This window comes from Dama dama, chromosome X (assembly GCF_033118175.1).
Source record: "Dama dama isolate Ldn47 chromosome X, ASM3311817v1, whole genome shotgun sequence".
Lineage (NCBI taxonomy): Eukaryota > Metazoa > Chordata > Mammalia > Artiodactyla > Cervidae > Dama > Dama dama.
This window is the reverse complement of record NC_083714.1, coordinates 129881949-129900056: the sequence shown is the minus strand read 5'-3', so window position 1 is coordinate 129900056 and position 18108 is coordinate 129881949. Positions and strand designations below refer to the sequence as shown.

Sequence of the window (18108 nt, the reverse complement as noted above, 5' to 3'; positions counted from 1 at the left end):
TTTGTCTCCTACATCTTTGCTGGACTCATAAGTTCAAGGAGTTCTTTTATAGATTGTTTTTACATAGATATTTATGTCATCTGCAAATAGGGACAGTTTTATTTCTTCCTGTACAAACAAGTTGCCTTTTTTTCCTTTTTGTCTTGTTGCACTGACTAGGGCTTCTAGTACTGTGTTGAATAAGGTGATTAGAGCAGGTGTCTTTGCCTTGTTCCTGTTCTTAGTGAGAAAGCAATCTTTCACCAATAAGTATAGTGTTAGCTATAAGTTTTTTTTGTAGATTTTCTTTATCAAGTTGAAGAGGTTACCTTCTATACCTAGGTTTCTGAAATTTTCTAATGAGAAATGGGTATTGACTTTTGTCAAATACTTTTTCTGCATAAAATGATATGGTTATGTGACTTCTCATGTTTAGTTTGTTGATGTGATGTTTGAATATTAAACTAGATTTGCATCTTGAGAATAAACCTCACTTAGTCATGGTGTATGATTCTTTTTCTTTAAAAAATTATTATGGCAGAATACACATAGCATACAATTTACCATTGTAGCCATCTAAAAGTGTATGACTAATTGTTGCTAAGAACATTTCCAGTGTTGTGCAGCCATCACCACTATCTAATTCCAGAACATTTCATCACCTCAAAAGGAAACTTCATTCTCATTAAGCAATCACTTCCATTCCCATTTCCTACAGTCCCTGGCAACCACTAATCTGCTTTTTGTTTCTATGGATTTGCCAACTCTGCATATTTCATATAAATGGAATTATACAATATGTGGCCTTTTGTGTCTGGTTTCTTTCACTTAGCATAATGTTTTCAAGGTTCATCCATGTCATAGCATGTGTCAGTACTTCATTCCTTTCTATGACTGAATAATATGCCATATTTTGTTTATTCATTCATCTGTTGATGGATATTTGAGTTGTTTCCATCTTTTGGCTATTGTGAAGAGTGGTGCTGTGAACTTTCATGTACAAGTTTTTGTTTGAACACCTGTTTTCAATTCTTTTGGGTATATACCTAGAAGTGGAATTACTGGGTCATATGGCAATTCAATATTTTAACTTTTTGAGGAGCTGCCAAACTCTTTTCCAAAGTGGCTACACCATTTTGCATTCCCAGCAGGAATATATGGGGAAGGGTTTAAGTTTCTTCACATCCTCATCAATACTTGTTATTTTATGTTTTGCTCTTGTTGTTATGGCTACCCTAATAGGTGTGAAGTGGTTTTGGTGAGACCCTAATGGTGTCTCATTGTGATTTTGATTTGCATTTCTTTATTGTTAATGATGTTGAGCATTTTGTCATATGCTTGTTAGCTATGTTTATATCGTCTTTGGAAAAATGGCTGTTACAGTCCTTTGTTCATTTTTTTTTTTTAATTTTTTTTAATTTTTATTTTTTTTATTAGTTGGAGGCTAATTACTTCACAACATTTCAGTGGGTTTTGTCATACATTGATATGAATCAGCCATAGATTTACACGTATTCCCCATCCCGATCCCCCCTCCCACCTCCCTCTCCACCCGATTCCTCTGGGTCTTCCCAGTGCACCAGGCCTGAGCCCTTGTCTCATGCATCCCACCTGGGCTGGTGATCTGTTTCACCATAGATAGTATACATGCTGTTCTTTTGAAATATCCCACCCTCACCTTCTCCCACAGAGTTCAAAAGTCTGTTCTGTATTTCTGTGTCTCTTTTTCTGTTTTGCATATAGGGTTATTGTGGTCTTTTGTTGTTGAGTTATAGAAGGTTTTTAAATATAATCTAATTATAGAACTTACATAATTCTTTTTATACATTGCAAAGTATTGTTAGTGACTTTACATCTGTATTCATGAGAGATATTGGCAGTAGTTTTCATTTTTTTGTACTGTCTCTCTGGTTTTGGTCAGAGAAATACTAGTTTCATAACATGAAATGGGAAGTGTTCCCTGTTTTGTTTTCTGGAAAAGATTGTGTGTAGTTGATCTTAAGTCTTTTTTAAAAGTTTGGTATAATTCTCTAATGGAAGCCATCTGGACCTTGAGATTTCTTTTTGGGGATTTTTAAGATTAAAAATTCAATTTTTTAAAGAGTTATAGGACTATTAAAATTATATATTTCATATAGGGTGCATTGTGGTAATTTGTGTTTTTTAAGGAATTGGTGCAGTTGCTCTTAGTTGTCAAGTTCTCGTGTATAGAAATACTTGTAATATTCCCTTATCATCCTAATTTCTATGTCTCCAGGGTCAGTAGTGATAGATAGTCCCTGTTTCATTCCTGATACTGGAAGTTTGTGTCCTCCCTTCCTTTCCCCTCTTTGGTCGATTTCTAGAATGCCAAAATGGTTCTTGTCAATTTTATTCACCTTTATGATTGCTTTTCTGGGAAAGGATTTGTCTTCCACCTTCCCTTCTCTATTATAGTCTTTAAAAAAAAAAAAAATTTTTTTTCAGGTTGAAAAAGTTTCCATTTAATTGTAATTCTCTTAAGGGTTTTTATTTTGTTTTATTATATTATTATTATTTTTTGCCATGCTGCATGAACTGCCAGGGAATTTCCTTTTTTAAAAAGTTCTCTCTTCTATATCTGATGAAATGATCATATTTTTGCCTTTAGTCTATAAAATATCATATTACTAGATTTTCTCATATTGAACTCCTCTTGATGCATTCCTCAAAAAGTTCTACTTGGTCACAGCACATTACCTTTTTTTTCTTTTTGGCTACGTCATGTGTCTTGTCAGATTTTAGTTTTGTAACCTGAGTTCAAACCCATGCCGCCTGCAGTGGCAGTGTGGAGCCCTAACCACTGGACCACTGGGGAATTTCTGCACATTACTTTTTTTTTTAGTGCATTGCTTAAATTTGATTTGTTCATGGAAGCAACCTAGATGCCCATCAGCAGACAAATGGGTAAGGAAGCTGTGGTACATATACACCATGGAATATTACTCAGCCGTTAAAAAGAATTCATTTGAATCAGTTCTAATGAGATGGGTGAAACTGGAGCCCATTATACAGAGTGAAGTAAGCCAGAAAGATAAAAATCATTACAGCATAATAACACATATATATGGAATTTAGAAAGATGGTAATGATAACCCTATATGCAAAACAGAAAAAGAGACACAGATGTACAGAACAGACTTTTGGACTCTGTGGGAGAAGGCGAGGGTGGGATGTTTCGAGAGAACAGCATGTATATTATCTATGGTGAAACAGACCACCGGCCCAGGTGGGATGCATGAGACAGGTGCTCGGGCCAGGTGCACTGGGAGGACCCAGGGGAATAGGGTGGAGGGGGAGGTGGGAGGGGGGATCGGGATGGGGAATACATGTAACTCCATGGCTGATTCATGTCAATGTATGACAAAACCCACTGCAATGTTGCGAAGTAATTAGCCTCCAACTAATAAAAATAATTGAAAAAAAAATTTGATTTGTTACTATTTTATTCAGAAGATTTGCATGTGTATTAATAAGTGTTCTAAAATGTTACTTTTACTGTTTTGCAGATTTGATATCAAGCTTATGTCACCTCATAAAATGGTCTGAATAACTTTTCCATTTCTTCTGTTTTATGAAATGTGTTGTTTGTATTATTTGAAGTTTTGGTAAAACTGTATGGGCTTGGTATTTCTTATTATGGGAGATGTTTGATTGTCAGTTCAAGTTTTGGTAATTTACATTTTTCTTGAAATCTCACCATGTCCTCTTAGTTTTCAGATGTACTAGAATAAAGCTGTTCATTTGTGTATGTTAGTCGCTCAGTTGTGTCTGACTCTGTGTGACCCCATGGACTGTAGCCTGCCAGGCTCTTCTGTCAATGGAATTCTCCAGGCAAGAACACTGGAATGGGTAGCCATTCCCTTCTCCAGGGGATCTCCCTACCCAGGGATCAAACCCAGGTCTCCTGCATTGCAGGCAGATTCTTTACCATCTGAGCCATCAGGGAAGTTGTTCATAGTATTCCCATATGTTGTTAAAAAATATCTACTATTACTGTTTGTTGTTTATTTTCTCATCTCTCTGATAAGCAGATGTCCTGGAGATATTTTTATGTAGTATTTTGTTACAGAACAACATTTTAGTTTTATTGTTGACCATTTTGTTTTCTATCACTAATTTCTGCTCTTACGTGTATTTTTTTTCCTTTTTTTCTCCCCCTGGTTCCCTGACCAGGGACCAAACCTGTGCCCTCAGCAGTGAAAGTGCAGAGTCCTAGCCAGGAAGCAGGGAACTTATATTTTTATACTCACCCCAGGGTCCTGAACTGAATATGGAACTCATTTATTCTCAGGCTTTTCTGTTTTATTCCACTTTTTTTTTCTTAAATCAAGCTCCTTCCCCAGGAGCAGCCACTGGAACTGTCTTGTTCCTTAAGGCTCAGGGTATTTTTTATTGAAATATAGTTCACATATTGTGAACTCATTCATTTGAACTCATAAACTCATTCATTTAAAGTGTGTGATTCAGTGGGTCCTAGTATATTCAAGAAGTTGTGTAACCAGCACCACTATCTCATTCCCAAACCTGAAGCCCCATACCCCATATCCATTAGGCAGTCATTTCCTGCCCCAACCCCTGGCAACCACTAATCTACTTTCTGTTTCTGTGGATTTGCCTGTTCTAGACTTTTAACATATATGGAATCATATCACATATGGCCTTTTATACTTGACTTTGATTTAGTATAATGTTTTCAAGATTTATCCATGCTGTAGTGTGTATCAGTACTTGTGTTAGTTTCCTAGGGCTGACATAACAAATTACCACAAAGTGGATCACTTAGCTGAAATTTATTGTGTTATGATTACAGAGGCTAGAGGTCTGAGATGAGGGTGTCAGCAGGAATGGTTCCTCCAGGAGGCTGTGAAGGAGAAACTGTTCCAGGCTGCTTGCCACGCTTCTTGTAGTCAGCTGACAATTTTTGATCTTCCTTGACTTGTAGGAGGAAAGCATTTAATCTTTGTATGTCAAGTATTTGTTACCTAGGTGTTCTCAGTGCTACCTCTCCATTATAAAATTCCAATTTCACCTCTCATCTAGAGGTTTTAACCTCCACTGATAATTGGAATGTAAATACATAATTTCATTAGAGGTGGCAAAATGTTGATTTTCTAATTCTCTCATTCTTTTTGGCCAGTGGGGCCCCTTCACGGTGACTCCTGTGCTGTCCTGGTAGCATCCTTGCATGTTGTCATACAGAATAATTTACTACCCTAAAAATCCCCTTGCTCCACTACTCATTCCTCTTTTCCTCTGTCCCCTCCATCTCCTGGCAACCACTGATCTTTTTACACTCTCCATAGTTTTGCCTTTTCTAGAATGTCATAGTTGGAATAGTACAGTATATAACCTTTTCAGGTCAGCATCCTTCACTTCAGCAATATGTGTTTAAAGTTCCTCCATGTCTTCCTGGCTTGATAGATTATTTCTTTTTATCACTGAATAATATTCCATTGTATGAATGTAACACTTTGTTTATTCATTCATCTATTGAAGGATGTCTTGATTGTTTCCACATTTTGGCAATTATGAATAAAACTGCTGTGGATACTCATGTGCAGATGTTTTTTGTGTGAGCATAAGTTTTTGATTCATTTGGGTAAATACTGAGGAGAGAAATTGCTGGATCATATGGTAAGAGTATGTTTAGTTTTATATGAAACTGCCAAAATGTCTTCCAGAGTGACTGTACGTTTTACATTCTCACCTGCAATGAATGAGAGGGTTCCTGTAGTTTGTTGAGGCTTTTTGATTCTAGCGATCCTGGTGGGTGAGAAGTGGTATCCCATTTTTGTTTTGATTTGCATTCCCTGATGGCTAATGATGTTGAACTTTTTTTTTTCACGCTATTCTTTATTGAGGCAACATTGGTTTATAACATTATATGAGTTTCATGTGTACATTATATTTAAACTTCTGTATACACTATAATGCACTCACTACCAAAAATTTAGTTTTCTTTCATCACCATATACTTGACCCCCTTTACCCATCTCATCCTTACACTCTTCCCCTTTGGTCACCACTACTCTGTTCTCCGTATCTATGCGTTTGTTTTTGTTTGGTTTGTTCATTTATTTAGTTTTTTTTGTTTGTTTGTTTTGTATTCCACATGTCTGAAATCATGTGGTATTTGTCTTTCTACATCTGACTTATGTCACTTTGCATAATACCCTCAAGGTCCATCCATGTTCTTGCATATAGCAAGATTTCATATTTTTATGGCTGAGTAGTATTCCACTGTCATATGTGTGTGTGTGTGTGTATCATGTCTCATTTATCCATTTGTCCATTGATGGGTGCTTAGGTTGTTTTCATATCTTGACTATTGTAAATAATGCTGTGATGTACATAGGGGTTCATATATCTTTTCAAATTAGTGTTCATGTATTCTTTGGATAAATAACCGGAAGTTGGATAGACAGATCATGTGATAGTTCTGTTCTTAATTTTTTGAGCAATCTCCATCTTTTTTTCCATAGTGGCAGTGCCAGTCTACATTCTTACTAACAGTGTATGTGGGCTCCTTTTTCCCAACACCTTTGTTAGTACTTGTTGTTTCTTGCCTTTTTGATAGTTGCCATTCTGATAGGTGTGAGTTGATATCTCATTGTGGTTTTGATTTGCATTTCTGTAACAGTTGATGATGTTGAACATCATTTCATGTGCCTGTTAGCCATCTGTATGTCCTCTTAGAAAAATATCTGTTCAGCTCCTCTACCCATTTTTGTTTGTTTGTTTTATTTATTTTTTCATTGGAGGAAACTTGCTTTACAATATTATGTTGGTTTCTGCCATATAACAATGCAAATCAGTCATATGCCTCCCCTCCTTGTTGAGCCTCCCTCCCCTCCCCCTATCCCACCCATCTAGGTTATCACAGAGAACCAGGCTGGGCTCCATGTGTTATATAGCAATTTCCCACTCTTTTACACATGATAGTGTATATATGTCAATGCTACCTTCTCAATTCATCCCATCCTAACTTTCCCCCATTGTATCCACAAGTCCTTTACTAGGTTCATCAGTACCATTTTTGTAGATTCCATATATATGCATTAATATATGATACTTGTTTTTCTATTTCTGACTTACTTCACTCTGTCAGAGGCTCTAGTTCATCTACCTCATTATAATTGACTCAAATTCATCCCTTTTATGGCTGAGTAATATTCCATTGTATATATGTACCACATCTTCTTTATCCATTCATCTGTTGATAGACATCTAGGTTGCTTCCATGTCCTGGCTATTGTAAATAGTGCTGCAGTGAACATTGGGGTGCATATGTCTTTTAGAATTGTGGTTTTTCTCAGGGTATATGCCCAGTAAGTGGGATTGCTGGTTCATATGGTAGATTTATTCCTAGTTTTTTAAAGAACCTCCATACTTGTCTCCATAATGGCTGTATCAGTTTTCATTCCCACCAATCTTACAGGAGGGTTCCCTTTTCTCCACATCCTCTCCAGTATTTACTTTTTGTAGATTTTTTGATAATGGCCATTCTGACTGGTGTGAGGTGATACCTCATTGTAGTTTTGATTTGCATGTCTCTAATAATGAGTGATGTTGAGCATCTTTTCATATGTTTATTGGCCATTTGTATATCTTCCTTAGAGAAATGTCTATTCATATCATTTGCTCATTTAAAAAAAAATGGATTGTCTTCATATTATTGTGTTGTAATAGTTCTTTATATAGTCTGGATACAAAGCTCTTATCAGATTTATGATTTGCAAATATGTTCTCCCATTCTTTGAGTTTTTGCATTTTCTTGATGGTATCTTTTGAAACACAAAAGGTTTTCATTTTCATAAAGTCCAGTTTATCTATGTTCCCTTTTGTTTCTCATGGTTCTGGTGTCATACCTAAGAATCCTTTGCCAAATCATGATTTAGTGTTAAACCTATGAGTTATTTAGCAGCACTGTAGTGTTCTAAACATTTTTTCAGCTTTATTGAGGCTAAATTTTTTTTAAATTTCTTTTTATAGTTGTTTTCCATCAGAGTTAAGGCTACTACTGATGCTTTGAAATTTGTTGAGACTTCATTTGTCACTTATATCTGATCATTCTTTATAAATGTTCTATATGTAATAGAGAAGAATGAACAGAATTTTTTGTTGGTCAGTTTATCTTGTTGTGGATTTACTTACATATTTATGTCTTTCTCCAAATCTGGAGAATTTTCAACCATTATTTCTTCAAATATTTTTTCTGTACTAATCTCTTTCTGCTTTCCTGGGACCCCAGTGGTACAAGTGCTATACACACACTCTTTGGTATTTTTTCACAGTTCTGAAGTTCTGTTAAATTTCTTCAGTTTTCTTTCTTTCCATTTTTTCGATTGGATAATTTCTGTTAATCTATCGTCAATCTCACTAATTGTTTCCTTTGCCATCTGTAATGGTTACTTTTATGTGTCAACTTGGCTAGGTTATGGTACCCGGTGTTTGGTCAAAAACTGGTTTAGATGTTGCTGTGAAGATATTTTTAAATATGTTAACATTTAAATAAGCAGACTTGAATAAAGTAGGTTATCCTTTATTATGTGGGTGGGCTTTATTTAATTAGTTGAAGGCCTCAAGAGAAAAGATTTCCCTCTCTTAAGGAGAAAGAATTCTGCTTCTAGACTGCTTTTGGACTCAAGACTGTTACATCAATTTTTCCTTGGGTCTCCAGCCTCCTCTTGTGCCCTGAAGATTTTGGTTTTCGCAGCCTCCACAATTACATTAGACTTCCCAGGCAGTGCAGATGGTAAAGAATCCACCTGCCAGTGCAGGAGACATGGGTTCAATCCTTGGGTCAGGAAGATCCCATAGAGGAGGAAATGGCAACCCACTTCAGTATTCTTGCTTGGAAAATTCCACAGACAGAGAAGCCTGGCAGGTTTTAGTCCATGGGGTTGAATAGAGCAATGACTGGGCACACACACACACTATTGCATTATCCAGTTCTTTACAATCAATCATTCTCTCTCCATATATATATACTCTATCACTGATGTTTTGCAGTTTGATGCCAATGTATCAAAAAGAAAAAGCACCCACTAACTTCCAAAATGACCCCTAGAGGGCAGTATTGCCCCCTCATTGAGCCCATAGCACTTTTGAGGTAATTGCTATCTCATTTGATTGAGGTTGCTGTTTGGCCAGAGACTGGCTGGGTTGTGAGATCTGGGCTGTAGATCTTCAGTTTCTCATGTGCCCAAAGCTAGACTAATCCCCTTTTTATAGACAAAACAATATGGATTCCAAAATTTTAAAGTAAGAATATATCCTATATAATCCTCATTTTATATGAACATAATGCATGAGATGAACTGAATAGAAGTAAATATGTGATTATATATATAAAATGAGGACTTTATACATGTATATTTTCTATACATGTATTTCACATTTACTTCTACTAAACTTATCCTGTGAATTTTTAATTTCATATATTGTATTTTTGTCATCTAAAATTTCCAATGGTTAGTTTTTATAGTTTCTTTTTACTGTGCTGCGAACTATCTTTTTATTTATTTGAAGGGTGTGTTTACCTCACAGAGCATAATTATAACAGCTTTAAAGTCTTTGTCAATTTCAACATCTGAATCATCTTGGATTTGGCATCCATTGAATGTCTTTTCCTTTGGGAATTAGTCACATTTTCTTAATTCTTAGTATGTCAAGTAATTTTGGATTGTATACTGAATATTCTGAACCTAAAGTAAGAATCTGGGTCCTGTTAAAGTCCTCTGATGGGTGAGATTTTTTTAAAAGTGATTCCTCCTACACTTTCCAGCTTTTGGGGGCACATTTTCTCAGACCTCTGGCCCAAACTATGGGGTTCCTTGGATTTTTTTTCTCCTTGTACTGTCTACGGTAGCTGTGCTAGAGACTTTCTTTCTGATCAGTGTTGGGACAGAATGTAGGTAAAAATTTGGTAACTTACCCCTGTATGAGTCACTTCCTAAAGTTTTTACTTCTCATCTCAATTCACCTCCTTTGCTTACTTTTCAGGATTCTCAAGTAGTTGCTTGTTGTGTCCTGTTTTTTCCCCCAGAAATTTTAGTTGTTTGAAGTGGAAGAGAGAGATTGTAGTGGGCTTACTCTTTTCTTATCTGGTACCAGAAATTGGTACATCCACAGTGTTTCTTTTAGTGAAAGTCTGTGAGTGGTAAATTACTTCTTTGTATGTCTGTAAATGTCTATATTTTGCCTTTACATTGGTAATTTACCTAGGTATAAAATCCTATGTTACTAATAATTTCCCTTTTTCAACTTGAAAATATCATTCCACTGTCTTCTGGTACCAATTGTTGGCTGATGCAAAGTCTTCTGGTATTCTGATTTTCATTTCTTAGTGGTTTTTTTCTCTTGTGACTTTCAAGATCCCCTTTATCATTAATGTTTTTCAGCTTCACTTCAATGTGTCAAGAAAAAATATCCACAAACTTCCAAAATTCTCCCTAGAGGGCAGTATTGCTCCTGTTGAACCTGTGCTCTTTTGAGATAATTGTCACTTGAGTTGTTGTTGGCCAGACACTGGCTAGGTTGTGACATCTGGGCTGTAGATCTGCAGTTTCTCGTGGTCTCAAAGGCTAGACTAATTCCCCTTTTATAGATAAAATAACATGAATTCCAAAATTTCAGAGTAAGAGTTGTATCTATAGACCACATAATCCTCATTTCTGGGTTTATAGCCTATTAATCCCTATTTAACTGACTCATGGAAATCTGCAGCTTTCACTAAGCTTTTGGCTAACTTCCTTCAGTCCTTAATTGCTTTGTATTTCTTTATTCCTTTTAAGGTGTTTAAATATATTTCAGAGTAACTTAAAGCCACTTAAGGCCATCTCATTGGATCATTTGCCTTCCTTCCTTCCTTCCCCCAACTATCCATTCATTTATGTAACATTAACTGAGTTACAATGCCAGTTTCTATCCTACACCAGGGAACAGAGATAAATAAAACCCATACCCTTTTCTCAAGGTTAGCCTCTTCAGTTAGTTCAGTTCAGTCGCTCAGTCGTGTTTGACTCTTTGCAACCCCAGGAACTACTGCACGCCAGGCCTCCCTGTCCATCACCAACTCCTGGAGCTTGCTCAAACTTGTGTCCATTGAGTTGGTGATACCATCCGACCATCTCATCTTCTGTCATCTCCTTCTCCTCCTGCCTTCAATCTTTCCCAGCATCAGGGTCTTTTCTAATGAGTCAGTTCTTCACATCAGGTAGCCAAAATATTAGAGTTTCAGCTTTAGCCTCTTCAGTACATTATTAAATCCAGATAAAAATTTCATGATGTAAAAGAGTGTTTTAAGGAACATGTGAAGCTGTGCCAGAAAGGTCTTTGATTTAAATAACAATTTCTTTCTTGGTGGGTATGGTATTTTTAGTCAGGAGAAACTTGTTCCTCAAGCTTTTATAAAGCCAGTACTGCTACTTTATTTAAAATATGTTATAGTAATATTGATCCATGTGCCGGGTGGTTGTGAGATATTTTACAATATTTGCTGTCAATTTTATTCAGCAGAGAAATTGTTACTGGAAATAGTGCTTTTGGGAAATGTTATTTTGTCAGACTGAATTATTCTATAACATGTTGTGTTGAACCTGAAAGTAATCGACAAGTATTCAAAATGAATCCAAAAGACATTTGCCCCTTGGAAGAAAAGCAATGACAAACCTAGATTAAAAAAAAAACAGAGACATTACTTTGCCTACAAAGTCGTAGAGTCAAAGCTATGGTTTTTTCAATAGTCATGCACAGATGTGAGAGCTGGACAATAAAAAAGGCTGAGCACCAAAGAATTGACACCTTTGAACTGTAGTGCTGGAGAAGACTCTTGAGAATCCCTTGGACAGCAAGGAGATCCAACCAGTCAATCCTAAAGGAAATCACCCCTAAATATTCATTGGAAGGACTGATGCTGAAGCTGAAACTCCAATATTTTGGCCACCTGATGCAAAGAGCCAACTCATTAGAAAAAACCTGATGCTGGGAAAGATTGAAGGCAGGAGGAGAAGGGGATGACAGAGTATGAGATGGTTGATGGCATCACCCACTCAATGGACATGAATTTGAGCAAATTCTGGGAGATAGTGAAGGACAGGGAAGCCTGGCGTGCTGCAGTCCATGGGGTTGCAAAAAGTTGGACATGACTGAGCCACTGAACAACAACAACAAATAACATCATTTCAAGAAGACATTTGACAACATTTAATTTTTGAGCAAAAATAATAGAAATATAAATGTGCTTGTATAATTTTACAAATTATTTGTTACTAAATATTCCAAGAAAGAAGTGATTGGTTTAGATTAAGGACCTCTTTATTCATCATAAGATTTGTTCAGAGTTTGGACTTTGAATTTTTATTTAATATGTGAGTTAAAAATATGAAGAATCAAACTGTGTATTAACTGTTAAAACTTTTTTTTGAAGTGTAGATATACCTTGTTTGGGGAAATAAACATCATTAGCAAGAAGTAGATAATTTGTATGATAATTTTACCTAAATCAAATGGCTGCTAATTGAATACTATTCCAAAATTTATTATAGAAACCTATACATGAGCAAATTTGTTTTAAACCATAAAGTACTATATTTACAGGAAATATTAAAATTTGTAGTAACAATTTAAAGGAATCTCAGGGCTAAAAGTATCATGAAGTGATTTCATAGACTTAGTTTACTTAAATGAGTAAGGCCATAAGAAAAAAAATATGAGTGAATACATTTTCCCATTGGAAGAGAGGAAGCATGGAAATGAGATCCCTCATTTTCAGTTTTTCATTCACAATTTAGTGTGCAGTCCTCCAGGGGATAGGACTAATAGTTCCATTACTGGTAAAAATATTAGGCTAAAATCCAGGAAATTGAGGAAAACATTGAAATATTAAAATGGAATTGAAAATATTCATGTATATCCATGATTAACTAGTGTGCTAATTATCTATTATACAAAACAATATTTCTACCAACTTAGAGGCTTAATGCAAGATACATTTATTATATTACACTTTTTGTGGGTCAGGAGTCTGGACATAGCTTAGTTAGATGCCCTGCTTCAGGGACTAAAAAGCTGCAATCGAGGTGTTAGCCAGGGCTGCGGTCACATCTGCTTCCAACCTCACATGTTTGTTGGCAGCCTTTCATTCTTTGTAGGCTGCTGGACTGAGGGCCTCAGTTTCTTGCTGGCTCTCAGCCAAAGGCTGCTCTTAGTTCCTTACCCAAGCGGCCTTCTCCAAAAGCAGCTCACAACATGGCAGCTCGCTTCTTTAAAACCAGCAAGGGAGATAATGTCTTTGCAAGACTGGTGTTAGCCATACATGCTATAGTCACAGATGGACATATATATGATCATGTGCATCCTTTCACCTTTGGCACATACTACTGACCAGAAGCAAGTCATAGTTCTCCCCACTTTTAGGAGAAGGTAGGTACATAAAGGTATGAACACCAGAAGACAGGGATCATAGTGGTCACCTTAAAGCCTGTCTGCCACAATATGTATTTTTTTTTAGGTCTGTCCATTAAAATGACCTAAAAGCAATGTCACCTCAGTACTAACGAACCCTCCCTCGTGCTCAGGTTGTAGCCTTTGAAGACCATTCCCCTTAAAGGGAAGCTGGGTCCTTTTGGAGAAAGCTTTTTCCAGGGCTGGGACAGGGAAAGTACAAGGAGATCTAGGGACATCTTTTATGCTCACAATCCATAATGTTCTCAAAAATCAGTGAGGTTATGTTCCACTGGCCACAGTCATAACATTTAGAACATTATAAAGACTAATGGTGGCAATTAAAGGAAACAAATGAATTCTGTGAAAACCCATTATTTAATAATGATGTTCAAAATAGAGAAACTAAGCAAACCCAGAAGGTGGCAGGTTGCTCTGAACAACTGTAGGACCATCTCTTCAATAGTCAACATCATAACAAAAGATACCTAAAAATTAAATGCTGTTGGTGGTCCTTGAACAGATCATGATTTGGATGAAACAACTGATAAGGGCATTTTTATGTTATTTGGGAAATTTTTAATATGGTTTAGGTATTTGATGAAATGGAAAGATGGAGTTTGTTGACTTAAAAAAGGAGGTTATAAAATAGCATGTACACTGTGATCCATCCTTGCAAAAAGTACACACACATGCATACACATAATAGTGTAGGAAAACCTCTTGAAGTACAGGTACTGAGGTGTTAACAATGGTGGATCTCTGTGACGGGTGGCGGGGGGTGTTTATGAATTTCTTCTTATTTCTGAAACAAATAACCACAAATTAATAGCTTAAAACAATACAAACTTATTTTCTTATAGGTTTTGAGGCCTTCTGATTCCCCTCCTTCCCTTTTCCAAGAATCCTTGTGATTACATTGAGCGCACATGGATCATTCAAGGTAATCTCTCCATCTCAAGCTCTTTCACTTAGAAAGACAGAGTGGGAGGGAGGGTGGAGTGGGAGGGAGGCTCAAGGGGGAGGGAATTTATGTATGCATATAGCTGATTCATGTTGTTGTATAGCAGAAATTAACCAACATTGAGAAGCAATTATCCTCTGATTAAAAAAAAAATCCTTCACTTAGTCACATCTGCAGAATCCCTTTTGCCATGTAAATGGTTCCAGGGATAAGATCATGGACATCTTTGAGGAGGGCCATGATTCTGTATGCCACAGAGTATGTTTTTACTTTTTATTTTTGTGTCTAGATTTTGTAATTTTATATAACGTGTATGTGTTACTTAAAATGTGTAAGTTAAGGCACTTACCTGGTGGTCCAGGGGTTAAGACTCCATGCTCCCAAGCAGAGGGCGCAAGTTAGATCCCTGGTGGGGAAACTAAGACCCCACATGCACCACGGTGCAGCCGAAAAAAAGAAACAAAATTTTTAAAAAATATGTAAATTAAAAGTAGAAAAATGTTATAGTTTAATTTCAAGTCACATGAATTGTGGTTATTTATAAACTTTACCTGGCTCCATGTGAAGTTTGAGCTTTGCATCCATTTATTTTCTTACTTTTTATTTATGCCAAATCATAAAATTCAAGTTCACAATTCCATGTTGCTAGAAATTGCAGCAAGTGTTTGGTAGCTGGGTCAGAGACTTCTGTATATCGGACTGAACAAGGAGCCATGAATCGAGAAGTCATTTCTTCCATTTGTTGTCTCCCCCAGCCACTAACGGGTGAAGTATCAAACCCAAATTCTGTAAGGATGAATTTTTTGCCTTAGGAGAGTGGGTCTTCCTGGGGGCAGTGCCATCAAGGGTATACTTTGAAAACACATGGGGCTATTTTGGTTGTTATAGTGATTGACAGGAATCCCCTGGCAGGGATCTCCTGGCAGTTAGAGGGCAGGAGCCAAGAATGTCATGTGTCCTTCAGTGTCTATGACATTTGTACAGGGATGAACGTTCCTCTGTTTTACATAATTTTCAAATGTCCCTCTAGCCCTCCATGTGTATGAAAAAACTATCTGTGGTCATCCAAGCCTAAGCCTAACCTCATTTACATGTAAAGTTAAAGTACTTTCTTTCTTTTTCTAAAATTTACTTTTAAAAATATGGTATGCTTTCACAAATGTGCATGTCATTCTGTGCAAGGGCCATGCTTATCCTCTCTGTATAATTCTAATCTTAGTATACTGCTGCTGAAGCGAGCATAACTCAAAGTATTTTTTGAGCAGTTTTAATATCCTGGAATTTTCCAGGAACGGAACTACTGTGTAAATTGAAAGGAGTATGTGTTGTTTTGTTTGGAACCTTACCAAGAATGGTTTAATGTTTTAGAAAATCACACCAATGACATCAATGCCATTTATGGGCTGTGCTGGATATCTTCCATTGCCCTTCCAGATTCACTCCACCCTCTCTGCCTCACTGTACCCTGGGAAGGGATTGGATCAATAGATTTCCTTGCCCTCTGGCTTCTGGGTAGGTTCACTCATTCGAGAGCATGGGCAGGAGATCTGGAAGGCAAAAGGAGAGTGAGATATGCCACTTGAAAGGACCACTAGAAACGAGATGTTATCTAATCCATGGAAGCATAAAGTTGGATATGACACCAGTATTCTGTTTGAAAATGATAATGTTGTATATACGATTGAATCCAGGCTAGTCAGAAGGCACCAGTAAACTGCCTGGAGAGGTGTTTTAAACCCCTGTGGTACTTTATCCTATCAATTTATTTCTCACTTAATCCACATTTATGGCTTCCTGAGAGTTCTCTATGACTGCTTAACAGAGAAAAAGCACAGGCCTGGTTTTTGCACAGTTTGCTGGCACCAGCTAAAGGCAGAAGGTACTTCTAGGGGCAAAACTTCAGGCAGTACATCTTACTGTTCACTTCAAGTGGGAGGAGAGATAGCCTCTTTTCTCTCTGGGCATAGTATAATTGGGAGATACAATCTGACACAGCCCAGAGTGTCCCTGCTTGTTCTTGCTTTCTGTGCCAGGAATGCAAGGCCCTGACCACTTTACCTGACTCATTTCTCTGGGCTGTACGTGCAAGGAGCTGCCTTGAGGGAGGAGGTGATATTTCCTTCTGGGTAAAGAGCAAGCTTACTATAAAAGATGTCAATTCCCCAAGGCCAGTGTCCCATGGCTGTGATGCAGACATGAATTGTGTACATAGTATGTCCTCCTGGCCCCTCTGCATGGCCTCTTTTTGGGGCTTGGGGCTGTGGGGAACCCACACAAATATGCTGATGGTGCTGCTACTGCTTACTGTGCTGCTGGCATCCAGGAAATGGTAACAGACTAACTTGTTAGCTTGTAAATAGGAGAAAATCCCATACCCTGACAAATATTTGTTAAATACTTTGCTGTTGGCTTTATAAACCTTTTGCAAATTATGTGACATGAACCTGATTTTGCATTGAGTGTTGCAACTCAGAGTTCTTCCTCTGTGGCTTTGGTGCCTTAGGGGAAAATGCCACTTCTATGTTTGAATGTCTTATTTTTTTCTCTATTCAGGCAAAACTGCCTTGGCAGAAGTGTCACTGCATATCTGTTGAAAAAGAACAGGTACATTTTAATGACTTCATGAAACCATTTGACAAAGTTTCATAGCAAACAATACTAAGGACTAGGAGTGAATGGATTGCTAATATTGTAAATCAGAAATTCAAATATTTGTTGTTAGGTTTTTTCTATTTACACCGTAGATGGATAACATTACATGTTCCTATTCCAATTGTTTGTAATTTTGTTTTGCCCCTTTCCTTTCCATAGTAAGTTTAATCTTCTTAGAATTGTCCTTATTTCTCATAGTTCTGAATAATGAAATTTCAGCATTTAGTCTGAAAAAACCATGGGCCCTCCTAACTGCTGTTGTAAGAAATCCCAGAAACAGAATAAGAAGACAATATTCTGGTTTCTTAAGATGTCCTTAAAATGTTATATCTAATAAAGGGGTCTTATAAGATATCTGGAACTGAGAACTTACGGCTTATTCTGTGAAAGTAACCTTGGCCTTAAAAAGCCTGGTTTTTTTTTGTTTGTATCATTTAGTAATATGTTTCCCTGGTAATGCTATTTAAATCTACATCTCCATGTCCTAAAAGCTATGAATACCTATGAGTTGGTTTTAATAGCCAAGTGAAATGAATATTTATGGACACGCACAAACGTGTATGCAAATATTTATAGCATCATTATCAAAAACTGGAAACAACCAGATGTCCTTCAGCAGGTGAATGGATAAACAAACTGGTTGCTGTTGCTGTTTAGTTGCTAAGTCATGTCTGCCTCTTTGTGACCGCATGGACTGTAGCCCATCAGGTTCTTCTGTTCATGGGATTTCCCAGGCAAGAATACTGGAGTGGATTGCCATTTCCTTCTCCAGGGGATCTTTCCGACCCAAGGATCGAACCCATATCTCCTGCTTGGCTGACAGATTCTTTACCACTTTTGCCACCTGGGAAATCCGTAAACAAACCGGTGCATGCATACAATGGAATACTAGTCAGTAATAAGAAGTAAAGATCTATTGATTCACTCAGCAAAATGAATGAATCTTTCTTTTTGTGGTAAAGTATGCATAACATAAGCATTGATGAATCTTAATTCATTTTGCCAAGCAAAATGGGTCCAAAGACCCGAAAGTACTGTATGATTCT

At 37.0% G+C, this 18108-nt stretch overlaps 1 long non-coding RNA gene and 1 other non-coding gene across 2 annotated transcripts in view; one reads left to right on the top strand and one right to left on the bottom strand.

The window, feature by feature from the left end:
* LOC133052399 (uncharacterized) overlaps positions 1-18108 on the top strand; it is a 37862-nt gene that overhangs the window by 17255 nt on the left and 2499 nt on the right. Inside the window, exon 2 of the long non-coding RNA XR_009692044.1 lies at positions 14310-14389. This is a non-coding gene — a long non-coding RNA (uncharacterized LOC133052399). The remainder of the gene's footprint in view (positions 1-14309; positions 14390-18108) is intronic.
* On the bottom strand, positions 15547-15651 carry LOC133053284 (U6 spliceosomal RNA). Its single transcript, XR_009692214.1, has one exon. It is a non-coding gene; the product is annotated as a U6 spliceosomal RNA (small nuclear RNA).